The sequence below is a fragment of the Siphateles boraxobius genome, unplaced genomic scaffold, assembly GCF_051911475.1.
Source record: "Siphateles boraxobius isolate OS27281-9 unplaced genomic scaffold, OSU_SipBor_1 51, whole genome shotgun sequence".
Taxonomy (NCBI): domain Eukaryota; kingdom Metazoa; phylum Chordata; class Actinopteri; order Cypriniformes; family Leuciscidae; genus Siphateles; species Siphateles boraxobius.
The window spans coordinates 2,417,561-2,438,986 of NW_027509153.1; the positions used below are offsets into that span (position 1 = coordinate 2,417,561).

The 21,426-nt window shown below is 41.8% G+C and overlaps 6 non-coding genes across 6 annotated transcripts; 4 read left to right on the forward strand and 2 right to left on the reverse strand.

Moving 5' to 3' along the window:
* Positions 1-216: 216 nt before the first annotated feature.
* trnag-ucc (transfer RNA glycine (anticodon UCC)) lies at positions 217-288 on the forward strand. Its single transcript has one exon. It is a non-coding gene; the product is annotated as a tRNA-Gly (tRNA).
* A 1,344-nt stretch (positions 289-1,632) lies between these two features.
* trnag-ucc (transfer RNA glycine (anticodon UCC)) lies at positions 1,633-1,704 on the forward strand. The gene has a single exon. It is a non-coding gene; the product is annotated as a tRNA-Gly (tRNA).
* A 2,471-nt stretch (positions 1,705-4,175) lies between these two features.
* Positions 4,176-4,247, forward strand: trnag-ucc (transfer RNA glycine (anticodon UCC)). The gene has a single exon. It is a non-coding gene; the product is annotated as a tRNA-Gly (tRNA).
* A 15,189-nt stretch (positions 4,248-19,436) lies between these two features.
* On the reverse strand, positions 19,437-19,519 carry trnal-cag (transfer RNA leucine (anticodon CAG)). The gene has a single exon. It is a non-coding gene; the product is annotated as a tRNA-Leu (tRNA).
* An 833-nt stretch (positions 19,520-20,352) lies between these two features.
* trnal-cag (transfer RNA leucine (anticodon CAG)) lies at positions 20,353-20,435 on the reverse strand. The gene has a single exon. It is a non-coding gene; the product is annotated as a tRNA-Leu (tRNA).
* A 94-nt stretch (positions 20,436-20,529) lies between these two features.
* On the forward strand, positions 20,530-20,603 carry trnam-cau (transfer RNA methionine (anticodon CAU)). Its single transcript has one exon. It is a non-coding gene; the product is annotated as a tRNA-Met (tRNA).
* Positions 20,604-21,426: the final 823 nt, after the last annotated feature.

Below are 21,426 nucleotides of genomic sequence, written 5' to 3' on the forward strand. Positions count from 1 at the left end.
CTTCCACCATCTCCTGGTCTGAGCTTCTAACTTTTCTACAAAGAAAAAGATCACTACATTGCCTGGTAGGTCAGGTCAATAAGTTCATGCAATTTTTTTAAGTGCCAGGTCCAAACAAAGAGAGTTTCAGTTAATCTGCACCTGCCAGCTGCTAATGTATTGCGAAAATTCTTGCTGACCGCACAAGACGGCTTCCAGCCTACATCCAACAGTCTTGCGTTGGTGGTATAGTGGTGAGCATAGCTGTCTTCCAAGCAGTTGACCTGGGTTTGATTCCCGGCCAACGCATCACTTTTGTAAATTAAAGACCTTGATTACGAGCATTCTTGCTATGGGTTCGATTCCTGGGTCTGTCCATTCTTGCTGTATGGGTTCGATCCCCGGCCAATGCATTGCATTTTTCTCAAGCTGTCTTTAAAACAGTCGTCCGGGGCCCCTTGCCAACTTCTCCTGTAACTTGTTTGCTGGAGCAAAACTTTTGTTAAGGTCTTTTGGCAGCAGTAAAGGACTGGATCTCCCCGTCAGGGAATCGAACCCCAGTCTCCGCGTGACAGGCGGAAATACTTTCCACTATACTAACAAGGAGTTGCAGAGACAGGTAGTTGTCCCCGATCAGCACGGCTTGCAGGAACGGCGTCATGCGTCATTTTAGCTCAACGCTTCACAGAAGGCAGTGAATCCAAAAAAAAATCTAATACCGTCTAAATATGAAGTGTCTGTATAAAACGTGTTACATTATTAAATTAGAGATCTTGTTTTTTAATATGGGTGCCTGGTAGGTCAGGTCAATAAGTTCATGCATTTTTTTTAAGTGCCAGGTCCAAACAAAGAGAGTTTCAGTTCATCTGCACCTGCCAGCTGCTAATGTATTGCGAAAATTCTTGCTGACCGCGCAAGAGGGCTTCCAGCCTACATCCGACAGTCTTGCGTTGGTGGTATTGTGGTGAGCATAGCTGCCTTCCAACAGGTGACCGGGTTCGATTCCCGGCCAACGCATAACATTTGTAAATAAAAGACCTTGATTACGAGCATTCTTGCTATGGGTTCGATTCCTGGGTCTGTCCATTCTTGCTGTATGGGTTCGATTCCCGGCCAACGCATTGCATTTTTCTCAAGCTGTCTTTAAAACAGTCGTCCGGGCCCCTTGCCAACTTCTCCTGTAACTTGTTTGCTGGAGCAAAACTTTTGTTAAGGTCTTTTGGCAGCAGTAAAGGACTGGATCTCCCCGTCGGGGAATCGAACCCCAGTCTCCGCGTGACAGGCGGAGATACTTTCCACTATACTAACAAGGAGTTGCAGAGACAGGTAGTTGAATCCGATCAGCGCGGCTTGCAGGAACGGCGTCATGCGTCATTTTAGCTCAACGCTTCACAGAAGCCAGTGAATGCAAAAAATAATCTAATACCGTTTAAATATGAAGTGTCTGTATAAAACGTGTTACATTATTAAATTAGAGACCTTGTTTTTTAATATGGTGCCTGGTAGGTCAGGTCAATAAGTTCATGCAATTTTTTTAAGTGCCAGGTCCAAACAAAGAGAGTTTCAGTTCATCTGCACCTGCCAGCTGCTAAAGTATTGCAAAAATTATTGCTGACCGCACAACAGGGCTTCCAGTCTACATCCAACTGTCTTGCGTTGGTGGTATAGTGGTGAGCATAGCTGCCTTCCAAGCAGTTGACCCGGGTTCGATTACCGGCCAACGCATCACATTTGTAAATTATAGACCTTGATTACGAGCATTCTTGCTATGGGTTCGATTCCTGGGTCTGTCCATTCTTGCTGTATGCGTTCGATTCCCGGACAACCCATTGCATTTTTCTCAAGCTGTCTTTAAAACAGTCGTCCGAGGCCCCTTGCCAACTTCTCCTGCAACTTGTTTGCTGGAGCAAAACATTTGTTAAGGTCTTTTGGCAGCAGTAAAGGACTGGATCTCCTCGTCAGGGAATCGAACCCCAGTCTCCGCATGACAGGCGGAGATACTTTCCACTATACTAACGAGGAGTTGCAGAGACAGATAGTTGTATCCGATCAGCGCGGCTTCCAGGAACGGCGTCATGCGTAATTTTAGCTCAACGCTTCACAGAAGCCAGTGAATCCAAAAAATTATCTCATTCCGTTTAAATATGAAGTTTATGTATAAAACGTGTTACATTATTAAATTAGAGACCTTGTTTTTTAATATGGTGCCTGGTAGGTCAGGTCAATAAGTTCATGCATTTTTTTTAAGTGCCAGGTCCAAACAAAGAGAGTTTCAGTTCATCTGCACCTGCCAGCTGCTAAAGTATTGCGAAAATAATTTCTGACCGCAGAACAGGGCTTCCAGTCTACATCCAACAGTCTTGCGTTGGTGGTATAGTGGTGAGCATAGCTGCCTTCCAAGAAGTTGACCAGGGCTCGATTCCCGGCCAACGCATCACATTTGTAAATTAAAGACCTTGATTACGAGCGTTCTTGCTACGGGTTCGATTCCTGGGTCTGTCCATTCTTGCTGTATGCGTTCGATTCCCGGCCAACGCATTGCATTTTTCTCAAGCTGTCTTTAATACAGTCGTCCGGGCCCCTTGCCAACTTCTCCTGTAACTTGTTTGCTGGAGCAAAACTTTTGTTAAGGTCATTTTGCAGCAGTAAAGGACTGGATTTCCCCGTCCTCCCGCTTGACAGGCGGAGATACTTTCCACTATACTAACAAGGAGTTGCAGAAACAGGTAGTTGTATCCGATCAGCGCGGCTTCCAGGAACAGCGTCCTGCGTCATTTTAGCTCAACGCTTCACAGAAGCCAGTGAATCCAAAAAATAATCTAATTCCGTTTAAATATGAAGTTTCTGTATAAAACTTGTTACATTATTAAATTAGAGACCTTGTTTTTTAATATGGTGCCTGGTAGGTCAGGTCTATAAGTTCATGCAATTTTTTTAAGTGCCAGGTCCAAACAAAGAGAGTTTCAGTTCATCTGCACCTGCCAGCTGCTAATGTATTGCGAAATTTCTTCCTGACCGCACAACAGGGCTTCCAGCCTACATCCAACAGTCTTGCGTTGGAGGTATAGTGGTGAGCATAGCTGCCTTCCAAGCAGTTGACCAGGGTTCGATTCCCGGCCAACGCATCACATTTGTAAATTAAAGACCTTGATAACGAGCATTCTTGCTATGGGTTCGATTCCTGGGTCTGTCCATTCTTGCTCTATGGGTTCGATTCCCGGCCAATGCATTGCATTTTTCTCAAGCTGTCTTTAAAACAGTCGTCCGGGGCCCCTTGCCAACTTCTCCTGTAACTTGTTTGCTGGAGCAAAACTTTTGTTAAGGTCTTTTGGCAGCAGTAAAGGACTGGATCTTCCCGTCGGGGAATCAAATCCCGGTCTTCCGTGTAACAGGCGGAGATACTTTCCACTATACTAACGAGGAGTTGCAAAGACAGGCAGTCGTCCCCGATCAGCGCGACTACAGCTCGCTGCAAACAGCCTTCCCACTTCCAGGAACGGTGTCATATTAGCTCAACGCTTCACAGAAGCCAGTGAATCCACAAAAAGAATCTAATACCATTTAAATATGAAGTGTCTGTATAAAATGTGTCACATTTTTAAATTAAAGACCTTGATTACGAGCATGATTGCTGTATGGGTTCGATTCCTGGGTCTGTCCATTCTTGCTGTATGGGTTCGATTCCCAGCCAACGCATTGCATTTTTCTCAAGCTGTCTTTAAAACAGTCGTCCAGGGCCCCTTGCCAACTTCTCCTGTAACTTGTTTGCTGGAGCAAAACTTTTGTTAAGGTCATTTTGCAGCAGTAAAGGACTGGATCTTCCCCGTCCTCCCGCTTGACAGGCGGAGATACTTTCCACTATACTAACAAGGAGTTTCAGAGACAGGTAGTTGTATCCGATCAGCGCGGCTTCCAGGAACAGCGTCATGCGTCATTTTAGCTCAACGCTTCACAGAAGCCAGTGAATCCAAAAAATTATCTAATTCCATTTAAATATGAAGTTTCTGTATAAAAAGTGTTACATTATTAAATTAGAGATCTTGTTTTTTAATATGGTGCCTGGTAGGTCAGGTCAATAAGTTCATGCAATTTTTTTAAGTGCCAGGTCCAAACAAAGAGAGTTTCAGTTCATCTGCACCTGCCAGCTGCTAAAATTCTTGCTGACCGCACAAAAGGGCTTCCAGTCTTTTAGGCTTGTGTTGGTGGTATAGTGGTGAGCATAGCTGCCTTCCAAGCAGTTGACCCGGGTTCGATTCCCGGCCAATGCATTGTATTTTTCTCAAGCTGTCTTTAAAACAGTTGTCCGGGGCCCCTTGCGAACTTCTCCTGTAACTTGTTTGCTGGAGCAAAACTTTTGTTAAGGTCTTTTGGCAGCAGTAAAGGACTGGATCTCCCCGTCGGGGAATCGAACCCCAGTCTCCGCGTGACAGGCGGAGATACTTTCCACTTTCCACAAGGAGTTGCAGAGACAGGTTGTTGTATCCGATCAGCGCGGCTTCCAGGAATGGCGTCATGCGTCATTTTAGCTCAACGCTTCACAGAAGCCAGTGAATACAGGACCTACAGGCAGAAACTGAAATCAGCTAAACCTGGAATAAGGACTGTGAAAAGATGGACTAATGAAGCAGAGCAGAATCTACAGGCCTGCTTTGATTGCACTGATTGGACTGTTTTTGAAGCTGCTACCAATGATCTGGATGAGCTCACAGATACTGTAACATCATATATAAGTTTCTGTGAGGATACATGCATTCCTACCAGGACATTCTTATCATTCACTAATGATAAACCATGGTTTACTGGGAAACTCAAACACCTTCGTCATGCCAAAGAGGATGCTTACAGAAGTGGGGATAAAATCTTGTATAACCAGGCCAGAAACAGATTGACAAAGGAGATCAGAGTTGCTAAAAGGAACTACTCTGATAAACTGAAAAACCAGTTTTCATCCAACGACCCATCATCAGTCTGGAATGGCCTGAGGAACATTACCAACTACAAGTCACCATCCCCTTGATCTGTGGACAATCAACACCTGGCTGACGATTTAAATTCATTTTACTGCCGGTTTGAAAAGCCCTCATTCACACCACACACCCGGTCTGATCTGCACTTCACACATTCAGCATCACCTCCTGTTCTCCAATTATCACTCCCCCCTCCTGCCATCCAACCTGAGCTTAAGGTCTGTGTGGAGGACGTGAGCCGAGTCTTCAAAAAACAGAAGACTAGGAAAGCCTCAGGCCCAGACGGCATCTCATCTGCTTGTTTAAAAGCCTGCGCTGACCAACTGGCCCCGGTCTTCACGCAGATCTTCAACAGATCATTGGAGCAGTGTGAAGTTCCCTGCTGCTTCAAACGCTCCACTATCATTCCTGTCCCCAAAAAACCCAAAATCACTGGACTTAATGACTACAGACCTGTCGCTCTCACGTCTGTGGTCATGAAGTCGTTTGAAAGACTGGTGCTGGCCCACCTGAAGGACATCACTGGACCCCTGCTGGATCCCTTTCAGTTTGCTTACAGAGCAAACAGGTCTGTGGATGATGCAGTCAACATGGGACTGCATTATATCCTGCAACATCTCGACAGACCAGGGACTTATGCAAGGATCCTCTTTGTGGACTTCAGTTCGGCCTTCAATACCATCATGCCTGGTCTTCTCACAGCCAAACTGACCCAGCTCTCCATACCATCCTCGATCTGTCAGTGGATCACTAGCTTCCTGACGGACCGGCAGCAGCGAGTGAGACTGGGGAAACACACATCCAAGACACTCACAATCAGCACTGGTGCTCCCCAAGGGTGCGTTCTCTCCCCACTGCTCTTCTCCCTGTACACTAATGACTGCACTTCTAAAGACCCCACTGTCAAGCTCCTGAAATTTGCAGACGACACCACTGTCATCGGTCTCATCCGAAACGGTGACGAGTCTGCTTACAGACTGGAGGTTGAACAGCTGGCTGCCTGGTGCAGTTATAACAACCTTGAGCTGAACACGCTCAAAACAGTGGAGATGATCGTGGACTTTAGGAGGAACAGCTCAGCACTCCTCCCACTCACCATCATGAACAGCACTGTGGAAGCAGTGGAGTCATTTAGGTTCCTGGGCACTATCATCTCTCAGGACCTGAAGTGGGACAATCACATTGACTCCACTGTGAAAAAGGCCCAGCAGAGACTGTACTTCCTTCGCCAGCTGAGGAAGTTCAACCTGCCACAGGATCTGCTGATTCAGTTCTACTCAGCCGTCATTGAGTCTGTCTTGTGCGCTTCCATCACTTTCTGGTTTGGTTCAGCTACCAAATCAGACATCAGGAGACTACAACGGACAGTCCGGACTGCGGAGAGGATTATTGGTGCCCCCCTGCCAAACCTCCAGGACCTGTACTCTTCCAGAGTGAGGAAGAGAGCAGGTAAAATCATCACAGACTCCACTCACCCTGGACACCACCTGTTTGAACTGTTACCGTCAAGACGGAGACTCAGATCACTGGCCACAAGAACATCTCGGCACAGGAATAGTTTCTTCCCACAGGCCATTTCCCTCCTGAACAGTTAACACTCCTCCCAAGGCATATGCCTGTAAGTGCAATACTCCCACTGTTTAGTGCAATATCCCACAACTCAGTTGATACTTATATGTAGATTTATTTATTTATAATATTCAAAACACTGTAAATAGGTTCATAATCTGTAAATCTGAAAATGTCTATTCTGACTAAACCCAACTGTGATAGTTTTATTCTCATATATTTATATTTTTTATTCTTATAATTTGTAGTATTATGTTTCATGTTGTATTTGTATATGTCCACTGGAAGCCTCAGTACCAAAACAAATTCCTTGTGTGTGCAAGCACACTTGGCAATAAAGCTCTATCTGATTCTGATTCTGATTCTGAATGCAAAAAATAATCTAATACCGTTTAAATATGAAGTGTCTGTATAAAACGTGTTACATTATTAAATTAGAGACCTTGTTTTTTAATATGGTGCCTGGTAGGTCAGGTCAATAAGTTCATGCAATTTTTTTAAGTGCCAGGTCCAAACAAAGAGAGTTTCAGTCCATCTGCACCTGCCAGCTGCTAATGTATTGCGAAAATTCTTGCTGACCGCAGAACAGGGCTTCCAGTCTACATCCAACAGTCTTCAACAGTGGTGAGCATAGCTGCCTTCCACGCGGGGGCCAGTCGCATGTAGGTGTAGAGCGTTGCTAGCCAATAAGAACGCAGGAAATCCCAGGGAGGGCCAGTCGCATGTAGGTGTAGAGCGTTGCTAGCCAATAAGAACGCAGGAAATTCCAGGGAGGCGGGCCTGAAAAAATACACGAAATTACAGGTTCGAGTCTCGTCTCGACCACAACTACCATAAAGTGTATCTAGATTAAAAAATGATTAGAAACTCATGTTAAGTACGATTTACATATAATAAACTAACTTTGTGCACAAAAATAGAATAAAACGTGTAAGATTTGTTGTTGTGTAGAATGTACAACTACCTTAATAAACATTTACATTATAATAGGGTTTAATTTTCTTTAATATAGAAAATATTTGAATGTGAATAATTGTAAAGAACATTTTGATAATGTTTTAGACCTTTACATTTTACATTGAGATATTTACATTATATTTGTTTAACTATGTACAGAAATCCAATATATATATGAAATATAACCAGTAAACACCAAATAGTAAGTTTCTCGTTTTATTTATAGTACAGAAATATACATATTATTATGTAAAACTGAAAAAGGTAATGTATTAAATACTTATAGATTAAACAACAATAACATTAATAATAATAATAATAAAATATAAAGCTGTGGAGAACATAGGAAAAAAACAAGATTTTTTTAAATCAAATAATTATGTAGTGTTTAATGACAACAGTTATTAACATTTAGTGTTTACACATCTGAGCAAGATAAAATAATGCAAGTCAATAAAATTTACTTTAAAAACACTAAAGTACAATGCAAACAAGGACACAATTGTTTGATTTTAATGAACAATGGAAATAAATGTAACAATTTAAAATGATAGATTATAGATTAAACAACAGCAATAATAATATCTAAAGTTGAGGAGAACAGGAAAAAACAAGAAAAAAAGTATTTTAAACTAAACAATTATGTACAGAGTATAATAGTACCAGTGCTTAACATTTAGTGTTTTTCAAATCTGAGCAAGATAAAATAATGCAAGTCAATAAATGAACTTAAAAAAACACTAAAATACAATAAAATACAATACTTTTGGTATTTTAATGAACAAATGGAAATAAATTAAATATTTAAAAAAATAATATATATATATATATATATATATATATATATATATATATATATACATTAAAAGTGCAATAATATGTATATACATATATGCATAAGATTGTGCAAGGAATGTCTTTGAGCTATAAACAGTATTTGAGGTCTGGGCATGTCATTTGTCAGTGAAGTCATTTTTTCTTTTCCTCAATCCACCTCTGCTTCTCAGCCTCATAGAATGGAGACTGCTGAAAGTCTTTCCATGAAATTTCATTCCCTTAGCCTGATAAAGGGAAAACACTTTAGCAGGACAGTAAATGTATTTGCCTGCCACTCCAGGGAAACCAGTGTGAATATGAGGACTGTTGGGTCCTTGTTTCAGTGGTAGGTGGCAGAATCTGCACAGACGACCAGTAGGATGCTCCATTACTGACTTTCTCTTGCTTCTCTCCTCAATCACCCTCCTATTTTCTGCCCCTCTCTGCTTCGAGGACTCCAGTTCTCGCTGAAAAAAAGGAGTCTCTGCAAAGTCTTCAAAGGGCATTCTGGGGTTGGTCAGGCCCTCTGCGGAATATGTGTCAAAAACTTTCTTGGAGCAGTAGAAGTATTTAACATCACCACCTTGATAAAAGAAATGTATTGAGGTGCCATCACCCATGTATCGAGAATTAGGCTGACCACAGGCTAAACAGGATCTAGTGTGCTTTTTTTGCAGCATATGCTGTTGTTGTTGCTGCTGAACTGCCTGCTGCTTCTCTATGATGTCCTTCACCATCTTCTCAAGCGCTGCCTGGTCCAGAAAGACAGTCTCAGGAACACTCTTTGCGGGAGGATTGACTGGGGCAGGTGGCAGTACTGTCACTGGGACACTGATGGTTTCACTGCCTGAGTGAAGAAGCTGCCATAACTGCTGTGTCTCCAGGAGCTTTTCTGGGCTGGTGTTGAGTGAAGCATTAGTGTTCTTTTTTTTAGCAAGGTTTTTTATGTACCTGCTCATGTGCTGCTTTGTGGTTGAGTGCAAAAGGCTGTTTGGGTCAGTGCAGGCACTCTGTACCATAGCAGCATATTCACCATCCACCTTTGTCAGGAGGTCCTTGCTCCCGTGGTGCTTGGCCAGCAAACCATCAATGGCATTTCTCATTGGATCTGTCCATCTGTTATGGTCCAACACAAAGACTCGACCGCCTGTCTTAATGGGTCCAGTCCGAGCAGCACAGGGAGAAGCAGCTAAAGGCAGTGGTGGTGTGCTTGGCAGTTCTAAAAGAGATTCACAAAATTATTAAACGAAGTATTTGTTTTGTGTGCATAGATTAGGCAAACAGATTACACACATTGGTGCCTGTATGAATAATATAATTACCTGCATCTAAAAGAAACTCCTCAGATGTTTGTTCCTTCACTGTCACAGCACTCGGAGTAGAAAAACATTGAAAATGAGAGTCTGTGGGGTGGCCTCTGGTTCAGGAGCAAGAAGGGTCTCAGCAGAAGAGGAATCCTCTAAGCATTTCTGAAATTCAGCAAAATTAGTGTTATATGCGAGCGAGAATTATTAACTATTTGTTTTTTAATAAAAAGTTTGTTATCAAAGAACTTTAAAGGCTTACCTGAGATGGAAATGAGAACTGAGTGCCAGATGAAGACGCTTCTTGCATCCCTAGGTCTGTCTTCCTGCTTTTGTGTTTGTCAAAGTCAAGAGGCACAGGTCGACAGCCTGGCTCCACATATTGTAGGCCAAACCTCTCTCTTGTGTCCCAGCTGGAGATGTGGAAGGCTGGATATTTGGGTTGCCCAGTCACTCTTATAGATGCCCTGTTTAACTCCAACATCAAAACAGGGTCAAACACTCCAGGTAAGACAAGCCCAGGCTGTTTCAGGTCCACCAGCCGCTGATAATTCCAGCGTGCGACACCAGTCATACCCTGCGCCTGGAACAGCTCAGGAGAGACGCGATTACCCGTTACTCACTGAGCCTGGTGGAAATGAAACCCCTCTTGCTGTGAAGTGCCTCTGACAGGGATCCCGATGGGCACAGCAGCTCCTTCACCCTTGACATGATTCAGTTGTACCGAAATTTTAGCATCGAGGGTTTAAAAAGGAAGATGTTGTTGGGATCCTTTGCAAGATGGAAATGGTGAAGTACTTCTTCCACTCTTTGGACCAGCTCTCTAGGATGTGGCACTTTTGTCCTGCAGTGCGCTCTGATGTGCTGCTTTGTGGGATTAGCAGGCTCAATTCCACAGAACTTGTATGCGTTCCTCAGTTTCTCCAGGTCACTCTGATCTACTACGGCAGAAGAGAGGAACTGGCAGAACGAGCTATACAGAGGATGGTGCTCCGAAACACATTCCCTGGTGAATCGCCGCATACAGTGAAACAAGTCTAGTTTAACCACCATGTCCTCATTGTACTTCTGGCAAGCGGCATTTACATTCTTGAGGTTTTCTGATGTAACCTCTGCCACAGTAGCTTCAGTGGTCCTCCAAGCTTCCCACTGCTGGTGCTCATACGGTCCTGGGTCCATCACTCTGAAAGCAGCACAGCAGTCCCTAAGTACATAAAAGGGAAATACATTTTAATTTTAATGTATTCATTACCTTTGCTTACACATCTTGATGTGATGTGTGATGAGATGTGATTATTCTTACCTGTCCACCCACTGGTACTTGGCCTTGGGTATGCTAGCAGCACTGTAGCGATTGGCCATCCCACAGTACATTGAACTCAAGGATTGCTCACTCTCAGACTGCAGCATCACCCAGGACAGGATCATCCAGTTCTCGTTCATCACAGCGTAGGATGACATTGTGCCAGATGAGAGGGTCACTTTTCTAGCAACTTTGCGTGTGTGATCTGATCTGAACACCTGTCCAAAAGTTCCTTGAAGGAGCTGAGTGAGAGCTGCCTCTTGTCGGTGATATTCCTGAAGCAGGCACTCCACCAGATAATGTGCAGACACAGACACCCCATGCCACCCATCAGTATCTTCGTAACCCCCAAACGAAGCAGGTGTGTCATCCTTCCTCAATGCTCCTGTGATGGTTTTCTGGCCATACAGCCCTGCTTCAGCATCCCTGACGTTCTGCACAATGAGAAGGTATGCAAGGTGGGCTCTTTCAAACTTAAGGTGAAGCACCTCAGACAGCTGGTTTGCCTTGTCATTAGGGGATTTTCCAGAGCGCCTCAGTTCATCCATCACAGTTTTACAGATTGCCTTCTTATGAGTGAGGAAGGTTGGCAAGATGTTTCTGAATTGCTGTGGTAGCATGTCCACCCACTGAGGTTTATCAGCGAACCAGTATTTTTTACATGCCTTACAGCACAGACGTGAAGCAAGGATGTAATATTGCCCACTAGTGCCAAGGATCACTCGGGGTCTTCCCACACCTGAGGACACAACATGAGGATTTGGACAGCTGTAGAGTCAGGGCAGGATGTAGTTGTTTCTAAGCCTTTCATTTATACTGTGCTCAGGTTTCCAAATGAAAAAGGGATGGAGCTGGAAGTACTTTGGTGACGGAAGGCCCATGTTTGTCTCTATAAGCTCAGGCTGAGGTGGATAGCGCCACAAGGAGACCATATTCATTAGGTGTCTTACTGGGTGTGATCCTGGCCAGAGCCCCATGGACTCCATCTCTGTTTTCATCCAAATTCTTTGATGAAGAGAGCAGTTCCAGTGGCTAATATCTTGCAAGTAGCTAGTAACAGGTGCTTCCGTCTGTGCAGACGTCATTGATGCAGGAGCTGTAGGTGCTGATTGTGCTGCAGGAGGTGGTACACAGCCATCAGTCTGTGAAGAAGGTCTACACACAGGAGCTGGTGGATTGGGAGAACTAGAGACTGCATGTGATGGTGGTGAAGGCTGTGGCAGAACTGCACGGAACACAAAGCAAAGGAAATAAATGCATATATATATATATATATATATATATATATATATATATATATATATATATATATATGCGTGTATAACACATTTAATGCTCGTGTGTTTAACTGTCTTTACTTTTTTTGTTCAAGTAGCTGGGAACAGGGGTTTTAGTCAGTGCAGACGGCATTGGTGCAGGTGTAGGTGCTGATTGTGCTGCTTGAGGTGGTATAAAGCCTTCACCCTGTGAAGAAGGCCTACACACAGGAGCTGATGTTGATGGAGGCTGCGGCAGAGCTGCAAGGAAAAGCACAGGGAGGAAATTAAAAACATATTAAAACACTGAATGTACATGATATGTATTTGATTGTCTTGACTACATTAAATGACTAATCATTATTTATTATTTTATTCTATGTATTTTGTTATTTATTCTAGTAATGCACATTCTGATAATGTTCAAATGTCTGTAAGTAAACAGTCCACTTTTTCACAACAAATAAAAACAGTTTAAATAGCATGCATACAATTCATGAAGTGCACTCACCCTCACCACTGGTATATTCAAACCTTAACAGTAGTTAGAACAAAAGAACATGTTTTTTAGAACAGGCAAGAACAGTGCCAAAACAACAAATAAGATAATTAAAAAACAGAAATGTAAGATAAGTCTGTATGTAACCGAATAAGCCTCCAAAACTGATGTGTAAAGTAACCTGTTGTAGATAAGACTGTGGATCCTGTGGCTGCAGATGATCCTAAAAATTAAGCATTATAATTTGAATGGTTTCTCTCCAGTATGTACAATTTTATACCAATTTTATAAGAATTTGACATGGGTATATATAACACACATGACACGATACTTGATTTACTTACTCAGCTGTGTGAGATATTTTGTTGGAGAAATACTAAGCATCATCCTCTCCAGTTCTTCATCCTCCTCCATTACTATAAAATATGACAAATGCATCAGTAGCTAGGCAGGCTTTAAGAATCAATATAAGCAAATTTGTATGAATTTTATTAACTCACCAGGCTGATCAGAGTCAGTAATGGAAGGAACAGGTGGTCTTGCAGCGGAAGCTGATGGTGAGGGCATCGGAGGAGTGTTTTTGGTCATCTGTTTTTGCTGCTGTCTTAAAAGATACTGCTGCAAATTGTACATTTTGCTGCCTGGCACACACTTCTGCCTCATTATAAAGAAAGCATATCCGTCTGCCCTGGTATCCCAAATCTTCCTCCAAGTGTCTTGTGCTCTGGATCCAAATCCAACAGTATTGTCATCCTCTGTCAAAAAAGGCACTGCGTCTGGCCTTTGAGACAGATACTGTTTAAGATCTTCAATTTCCTTGAAGCTTCTTGAATACTCAAGAAAGGAAATGAGGCTATCCTTGCATGGACCCTCTGGGTTGAACTGCCCAGCCTGTTCTTCTTCCTCAACCTTATCGGACAGGTACAAAGCATAGCTGACATCATTCTCTAATAACCACTTGAAAGACTTGCCCTTGTACTTGCCGAGCTGAAGAATGCATTCTCCCAACACCTCTTGCTTGTCAGAGACATCCCCTCCTCTATGTAACACAACAGAACGGGCGTTCAACTTGACCAGATCTTCTCTTTGAGGTGTTGACTTGTCCTGCAGTAAAGGGTTGTCTTTAATTCTTTTTGCCTCTTCTGATGGGTCCCGGCGTAAATGGCCTGATGGGCCTTTCCTGAAAGACACTTTGACTTTCCCTGGGAAGAACACTGTTTTCTTCATGATGCTGTTCTGAAATCAGAATGTATTCATTAGCGTCTCAGCATAAGCATTTAAATACTTACAGTAACAAAATGAAATAAGACAGTTAATACTAAAGCATCAGTGATATATATAAAAGAGTTATTTTACAATGCTATAATATTCTATAATATTACTGTTTCTTAACTGAATAAATGCAGCCTTAGAGCACGTACTGTTTATTAAATTTGCATTATTTAATATTCATTATTTAAATTGCTTTAAAAATTTATATATGTATATATAAAAAGTTAACAAGTTAACTAATTAAAAATGTTAAATTATACCATTAAATTGTACACATATATATATTTGTTTGTAATTTAAATGTAATATATGTGTGTGTCTGATATTAATTACATTATAGGAGGACCAAACCCGCAGAAATTAAATTAATAAATAAACATGTAAACAAATAAAAAGATAAATTTGATAATAGGAAAATAAATAAAGGAATAAACGACTTGATAAAATAAATATGATTTATTCTTTATCAAACTAATTTTTGTATTATTTCCCTTAATTTATTTTCTGCTTTTATTTATTTGTTAATTAATATTTATATTTGGTAAGCAAGACCAACCAACCGAATTATCATGCACATCAAAAAAATGTAAGAATAGATATAAAAATAAAGAAATAAAAATAAAAATAAATAAAGATTAAAATAAATAAATCTGGAAATAAATACATATTGGAATAAATAAATATACAAATAAATGAATGCATAAATAAATATAAGAATAAATGGAACAAACAAATAAATAAAATAATAAATAAATACAATTAAAAATTATACAAATACATTAAAATATAAAAGCAAAAAATTATAAATTAGGGGGAAAATATACAAAAATACATTTGATTAAAATGAATCATATTTATTTTATCAAGTCGTTTATTCCTTTATTTATTTTCCTATTATCACATTTATTTATCTATCTATTTATTCATTTATTTATTCATTCATTTTTAATTGCAAGTTTGGTCCTCCATACTACTGCACATTACATCTTACTGCACTGTTAACATATATTTTAAGCATAGTGAGAGATTAGGATGAAACATTCACCTTTACAAACAAAGATACTCTTATAAAATAACAGCTGTATTCACAACGAGGAGTTTACTGTTTCTTATCGTCACAATCCATTCAACACGATAACAATACGATTACATGACAATATACATGCAATTTAAATTATAAAATATTTGAATAATAATGTATATGCGGTCACCTGAGGGAAAATCTGTCTGCAGGTAGTTTAGACAGCAACAAAACAAAACAAGTTTGCTGACAAGTCGGTAAACAAATATCTCTCCGTTCGTAAAACGGGTCTCCCCTCCTCCACTGCGAATGACTGACAGATGACACTATGCTTTTTAAACTACCCGCCACGGAAAAGCGAAACAGCGCCAGGAAGTCTACGTGTGGCCAAAGGTATATTGCATCCGTAGTGTTAAGCACTACCATAGAGAATGAATGGGAAAAGTTAAGGGAAGTTAAGCTTAACCATTTTCGACTCCCGCCGCGAAAGGTCCTCAGTTCAAAACTGGCCGGAAACAAGTGGAGGCATTTTAAATATAAATGCTGCAATTCGCTACAAACCCTTACTTTTGAGACAGTTGAAGGCCATCGTACCAAGGAGCTGTAGGCAGACTGTTCGCCTCACACGCGAAGGTTCGAAACTGGGCGGAAACTGTGGGTGGTTTTTGTAAAAATTTCATATGCGATTTTCTGTTGAGCAGGTCAGTGCACTTGCAGGGATGTTTGTGGTTTAATCTCTTTAGAAAAGGACAAAAATAAAACAAATGACCATTGAGGTTTCCTGTACAGTAATAAAAAAATGTTTGGTCTGCCAACAAAATTAGCAGCTTTTGCCATGTTAAAAACACTGGGCAGTCTATAGTTTAATTTGCTTTTGAACAAGCGTGCCCTAGAAGAGGTGGGACTGACATACAAATCAAGTTTCCATAGTTTAGTGGTTCTCATGTTCGCTTTATACGTGAAAAGTTCTCAGTTCAAAACCCGGCGGAAACAAGTGGAGGCATTTTAAATATAAATGCTGCAATTCGCTACAAAACCCTTACTTTTGAGACAGATGAAGGCCATCGTACCAAAGAGCTGTAGGTAGACTGCCATGCCGAATGACCTCTATACTGTTGTTTGTGGAATTTACAGACTGTCACACTGCTTGCAGGGCAGATTATGGGAAGGAGCCATCTTCTAAAAATACTATACTATACTACTATACTATACCTCGACTATACTAACGAGGAGTTGTAGAGACCGGTAGATGTACCTGATCAGCGCGACTTCCAGGAACGGCGTCATGTGTCAAATATGAAGTGTCTGTATAAAACGTGTTACATTATTAAATTAGAGACCTTGTTTTTTAATATGGAGCCTGGTAGGTCAAGTCAATAAGTTCATGCAATTTTTTTTAAGTGCCAGGTCCAAACAAAGAGAGTTTCAGTTCATCTGCACCTGCCAGCTGCTAATGTATTGCAAAATTTCCTTGCTGACCGCACAACAGGGCTGCCAGCCTACATCCAACGGTCTTGCGTTGGTGGTATAGTGGTGAGCATAGCTGCCTTCCAAGCAGTTGACCTGGGTTCGATTACCTGCCAACGCATTGCATTTTGCTCAAGCTGTCGTTAAAACAGTTGTCTGGGGACCCTGGCCAGCTCCTCCTGTAACTCGTTTGCTGCAGCAAAACTTTTGTACTGGTCTTTTGGCAGCAGTAAAGGACTGGATCTCCCCGTCGGGGAATCGAACCCCGGTCTTACGCTTGACAGGCGGAGATACTTTCCAATATACTAACAAGGAGTTGCAGAGACAGGTTGTCACCCCCGATCAGCGCGACTACAGCTCGCTACAAACAGCCTTCCCATTTCCAGGAACAGCGTCATATTAGCTCAACGCTTCACAGAAGCCAGTGAATCCAAAAAAAATAATCTAATACCATTTAAATATGAAGTGTCTGTATAAAAAGTCTCACATTTTTAAATTAAATACCTTGATTATGAGAATTCTTCCTGTATGGGTTCAATTCCTGGGTCTGTCCATTCTTGCTGTATGGGTTCGATTCCCGCCCAACGAATTGCATTTTTCTCAAGCTGTCTTTAGAACAGTCGTCCGGGCCCCTTGCCAACTTCTCCTGTAACTTGTTTGATGGAGCAAAACTTTTGTTAATGTCTTTTGGCAGCAGTAAAGAACTGGATCTCTCCATCAGGGAATCGAACCCCAGACTATAGGGTGACAGGCGGAGATACTTTCCACTATACTAAAGAGGAGTTGCAGAGACAGGTAGTTGTCCCCGAACAGCGCGATTTCCAGGAACGGCGTCATGCATCATTTTAACTCAACGCTTCACAGAAGCCAGTGAATCCAAAAAATAATCTAATACCATTTAAATATGAAGTGTCTGTATAAAACATGTTACATTATTATATTAGAGACCTCTTTTTTAATATGGTGCCTGGTAGGTCAGGTCAATAAGTTCATGCAATTTTTTTAAGCCTACACCCAATGGTCTTGCGTTGGTGGTATAGTGGTGAGAATATCTGCCTTCTAAGCATTTGACCCGGGTTCGATTCCTGGCAAACACGTTGCATTTTGCTCAAGCTGTCATTAAAACAGTTGTCTGGGGACCCTGGCCAGCTCCTCCTGTAACTCGTTTGCTGCAGCAAAACTTTTGTACCGGTCTTTTGGCAGCAGTAAAGGACTGGATCTCCCAAGTGGAGGCACTTTAGACATAAATGCTGCAATTCGCTACAAAACCCTTACTTTTGAGACAGGTGAAGGCCATCGTACCAAGGAGCTGTAGGCAGACTGCCATGCCGAATGACCTCATCAATAGGTTTCTGTAGTGTAGTGTTCATCAGGTTCGCCTAACGTGCGTAAGGTCCTTGGTTCGAAACTGAGCAGAAAAAGCAGTTGTCTTCTGACAGAAGATTTAAACTGTTTGCCACGCTAGGTGGGTGTAGCGCTCATTTCCTTTATACGCTTTTTAAAAAGCGTGCACCTAATGATTTATGTCTGATTCCTGAAGATGTGTTTCCATAGTGTAATGGTTATCACGTTCCCCTTACACGCAGAAGGTCCCCAGTTCGAAACTGGGTGGAAACTATGGGTGTTTTTTGCAAAAATATCGTATGTGATTTTCTGTTGAGCAGGTCTGTACACTTGCAGGGATGTTTGTGGTTTAATCTCTTTAGAAAAGGACAAAAATAAAACAAATGGCCTTTGAGGTTTCCTGTACAGTAATAAAACATGTTTGGTCTGCCAACAAAATTAGCAGCTTTTTGCCATGTTAAAAACACTGGGCAGTCTATAGTTTCAGTCGCTTTTGAACAAGCGTACGCTAGAAGAGGTTGGAATGAGATCCCAACCAAGTTTCCGTATTGTAGTGGTTATCACGTTCGCTTTACACGCGAAAGGTCCTCAGTTCAAAACTGTCCGGAAACAAGTGGATGCATTTTAAATATAAATGCTGCAATTCGCTACAACACCTTTACTTTTGAGACAGGTGAAGGCCATCGTACCAAGGAGCTGTAGGCAGACTGCCATGCCGAATAACCTCTGTTCTGTTGTTTGTGGAATTTACAGACTGTCACACTGCTTGCAGAGCAGATTATGGGAAGAAGCCATCTTCTAAAAAGCACATGTCTCTCATCAATAGGTTTCTGTAGTGTAGTGGTCATCACGTTCGCCAAAAGGTCCTCGGTTCGCAACCGAGCAGAAACAGTGGTTGGATTCTGACCGAAAATTTAAACTGTTTACCACGCTAGGTGGGTGCAGCGCTCATTTCCTTTATATGCTTTTTAACAAGCGTGCACCTCAAGATTTATGTCTGCAACATGAAGACTGTTTCCGTAGTGTAGTGTTTATCACGTTTGCCTCACACATGAAAGGTCCCCAGTTCGAAACTGGGCGGAAACTGTGGGTGGTTTTTGCAAAAATTTCGTATGTGATTTTCTGTTGAGCAGGTCGGTACACTTGCAGGAATGTTTGTGGTTTAATCTCTTTAGAAAAGGACAAAAATAAAACAAATGACCATTGAGGTTTCCTGTGTTTCGCTGTAATCCTGCAATTCGCTACAAAACCCTTACTTTTGAGACAGGTCAAGGCCATCGTACCAAGGAGCTGTAGGCAGACTGCCATGCTGAATGACCTCTGTTCTGTTGTTTGTGGAATTTACAGACTGTCACACTGCTTGCAGGGCAGATTATGGGAAGCAGCCATCTTCTAAAAAGCACATGCGTCTCATCAATAGGTTTCCGTAGTGTAGTGGATAACACGTTTGCTTTACAATTTTTCTGAAATGTCAGGACTTGAAATTCACAGTGCCATAGAATCCCATACATTGCACTAAAGTGTTACTTTAAAGGTCATGTACTGCAGGTCAGTGTTAATTTAATGTTTGGTTAATTCTAGCATGAACTGAATTGCAGTGCTTTGTCAACATTACTGCATTTCTTGATAAACTTGCCAGAGGGTTAAAGACTCTATCTTGGGCCCGCAGCCAAATGCCGGTTTGTCAGAAGTGGGATTCGAACCCAAGCCTCCAGGGGAGACTGCGACCTGAACGCAGCGCCTTAGACCGCTCGGCCATCCTGACATGACAGCCAGTGATGAGCAGCATTTTTCCACCTACACGGAATGGCAGATGATCTAGAATCTAGGGGTTAACGCTCACCTGAGTCACAGCATATGCCATGTTGGCGCAGTTAGGCAGCGCGTCAGTCTCATAATCTGAAGGTCGTGAGTTCGAGCCTCACACGGGGCAGATTGGTGCTTTTTGATACACGGGACCGTGTAAATAAAGGAGCTGCTTTCTGTATTCCCTTTTATGCCTTTGTCCATTTCTTCATATGCACTGTAATTGAAATCCAGTGTTTTTTTAAGACTAATGTTGAACAAATGCAGTAATAGTATTACTCTCATATTCATGTCATATGTGTCAGTGTTGTTACAATGTTTTGTTAAGGCTTATATCATTCTTTCATTCTAATGGCATGTCTTGTTAATGCTAATGTAATGTTTTACATGACATTCCTTGAATCTTGTGTCATGACACTCCACCCCATGCCCCCAAACCCATAACATTTCATTCCAAGAAATTTCCAAGAATCCTTGCCATGAAATTCTACTGCATCTTCTTCCGGTAAACATCACAACATGTTATTTCGTGAAATTCAGTTGAATCCGATTCAATCAACATGTCCATTTTTTCTGAAATGTCATGACTTGAAATTCCAAGTGCCATAGAATCCCATACATTGCACTAAAGTGTTACTTTAAAGGTCATGTACTGCAGGTCAGTGTTACTTTAATGTTTGGTTTATTCTAGCATGAACTGAATTGCAGTGCTTTGTCAACATTACTGCATTTCTTGATAAACTTGCCAGAGGGTTAAAGACTCTATCTTGGGCCCGCAGCCGAATGTCGGTTTGTCAGAAGTGGGATTCGAACCCACGCCTCCAGGGGAGACTGCGACCTGAACGCAGCGCCTTAGACCGCTCGGCCATCCTGACAAGACAGCCAGTGATGAGCAGCATTTTTCCACCTACACGGAATGGCAGATGATCTAGAATCTAGGGGTTAACGCTCACCTGAGTCACAGCACATGCCACGTTGGCGCAGTTAGGCAGCGCGTCAGTCTCATAATCTGAAGGTCGTGAGTTCGAGCCTCACACGGGGCAGAATGGTGCTTTTTGATACACGGGACCGTGTAAATAAAGGAGCTGCTTTCTGTATTCCCTTTTATGCCTTTGTCCATTTCTTCATATGCACTGTAATTGAAATCCAGTGTTTTTTTAAGACTAATGTTGAACAAATGCAGTAATAGTATTACTCTCATATTCATGTTATATGTGTCAGTGTTGTTACAATGTTTTGTTAAGGCTTATATCATTCTTGCATTCTAATGGCATGTCTTGTTAATGCTAATGTAATGTTTTACATGACATTCCTTGAATCTTGTGTCATGACACTCCACCCCATGCCCCCAAACCCATGACATTTCATTCCAAGAAATTTCCAAGAATCCTTGCCATGAAATTCTACTGCATCTTCTTCCGGTAAACATCACAACATGTTATTTCGTGAAATTCAGTTGAATCCGATTCAATCAACATGTCCATTTTTTCTGAAATGTCATGACTTGAAATTCCAAGTGCCATAGAATCCCATACATTGCACTAAAGTGTTACTTTAAAGGCCATGTACTGCAGGTCAGTGTTACTTTAATGTTTGGTTAATTCTAGCATGAACTGAATTGCAGTGCTTTGTCAACATTACTGCATTTCTTGATAAACTTGCCAGAGGGTTAAAGACTCTAGCTTGGGCCCGCAGCCAAATGTCAGTTTGTCAGAAGTGGGATTCGAACCCACGCCACGAGGGGAGACTGCGACCTGAACGCAGCGCCTTAGACCGCTCGGCAATCCTGACATGACAGCCAGTGATGAGCAGCATTTTTCCACCTACACGGAATAGCAGATGATCTAGAATCTAGGGGTTAACGCT